Source organism: Carlito syrichta, unplaced genomic scaffold, assembly GCF_000164805.1.
Source record: "Carlito syrichta isolate Samal-C Ts95f unplaced genomic scaffold, Tarsius_syrichta-2.0.1 Scaffold130439, whole genome shotgun sequence".
Taxonomy (NCBI): domain Eukaryota; kingdom Metazoa; phylum Chordata; class Mammalia; order Primates; family Tarsiidae; genus Carlito; species Carlito syrichta.
This window is the reverse complement of record NW_007074535.1, coordinates 1-1,884: the sequence shown is the minus strand read 5'-3', so window position 1 is coordinate 1,884 and position 1,884 is coordinate 1. Positions and strand designations below refer to the sequence as shown.

Genomic DNA, 1,884 nt, shown 5'->3' with positions numbered 1-1,884 from the left:
CTCATCTCTACAATAAATCAAAAAATTACCCGGGCGTGGTAGCGCGTGCCTGTAGTTCCAACTACTTGGAAGGCTGAGGCGGAAGGATCTCCTAAGCCCAGCAGGTCTAGGCTGCGGTGGCCAGGAGTGGCCACTGCACTCCAGCCTGGGCAACAGAGTGAGATTCCAACTCAAAAAAAAAAAAAAAAAAGGAATTCACAGGTGCCCTGGGGGTCCCAGAGTCCTGGGTGGTGGGACTGGGTTTGCTTTTCCTGTGTTTCTGCCCTTACCTCTCAGGAGTGGGGCTGGGGGACAGAGACAGGACCCTCAGCTAAACTAGAGATCCATGGAGAGGACTCATAATGTTCAAAGGAAGTATGTTCCACCCAATACTTGAGACATATTTTAAATAGGGAGATTTTTAGAATTCTGAGGACTGGCTGGAATCCTCAGATAATCTGGTTGAATTGTTGCGGGTGTGGCCCAGGCATGGAATTTCTTAGAACTCCCCAGGTGATTCTAGTTTAACTGAGTATCTTACTTGGGGTGGGGGTGGTTTTATTGTTTGTACTAAACCTGGAACCTACTAAGTAGGGATTAGCAGTAACTTGTCTGATGTTTAGAGGTGTTTTTTGGGTGGGGTGAGGGTTTCTGTGGCAGATTAAAATTTTACATGACAGCTGGGCATGGTGGCTCACGCCTCTAATGTTTTTCCTTTTAACTTTGTTTTAATTGGCCAGAGTTAGAGCTAGGTTATTTATTTTAAATTTGTAGATTTACTTGAGGTCTAGCACAGGAAAATTCCTTTTTCATAACTTTATTTCTGACTCATTCAAAACACACGCCGGTAGCCAGGCATGGTAGCGCGTGCCTGTAGTTCCGGCTACTTGGAAAGCTGAGGCGGAAGGATCACCTGAGTCCAGCAGGTCGACGCTGGGGTGACCGTGAGTGTGCTACTGTACTCCAGCCTGGGTGACAGACTCCAACTCAAAAATAAATAAATAATAAATAAAAATAAAAACACGTCGGGATTGCAGCAGCAAGGTTGCGACTGACGTGTTCAGATCCTTGTGGCTGTGTCAGGATTTAACCACCACCATGTCGAGCAAAAGGGCAAAGACCAAGCCCACCAAGAAGCGTCCTCAGCACACAATGTCCAATGTATTTTCCATGTTTGACCAGTCACAGATCCAGGAGTTCAAAGAGGCCTTCAATACGATTGATCAGAACAGAGATGGTTTCATCAACAAGGAAGATTTGCATGATATGCTTGCCTCACTAGGGAAAAATCCAACTGATGAATCTCTGGATGCCATGATGAAAGAGGCTCCAGGCCCCATCAGTTTCACTACGTTCCTTGCCGGATTTGATGGGAAGTTCAATGGCACCGATCCCAAAGATGTCACCGGAAATGCTTTTGCTTGCTTTGATGAGGAAGCACCTGGCACCATCCAGGAATATTACCATCCAGAAAGAGCTGCTGGTAAGCATGGGGTATGGGTTCACAGATGAGGAAGTGGACGAGCTGTACAGAGAAGCACTTATCAACAAAAAAGGGGAATTTCAATTACATCGAGTTCATGCGCATCCGCAAACATGGAGCGAAAGACAAAGGTGCCTGAAAAGAACGTCAAATTCCAGCCAAATGTTCCTTGTTGCCACTTTGGGTATTTCTGAGATTTTTTTCTTGCAAAAAAGTTTTCCAGCTTTGCCTTTTCTGTTGTATTATTCTCAGCCATTTGGGGCATATGTATCATTATATATCTTTCCAGACTGGAAATGGGACTTTTTGCCATTTTCAGAATAGAAAATAGGGTAATGAGCCAGGCTTGGTGGCTCAGCCTGTAATCCCAGCACTTTGGGAGGCTGAGGTGAGTGGATCGCCTGAGCCCGTGGGTTCGAGAC

General features: G+C 45.8%; 1 pseudogene; it reads left to right on the top strand.

Annotated features, from left to right (window-relative positions):
• Positions 1 to 1,077: 1,077 nt before the first annotated feature.
• On the top strand, positions 1,078 to 1,593 carry LOC103250434 (annotated as a pseudogene).
• Positions 1,594 to 1,884: the final 291 nt, after the last annotated feature.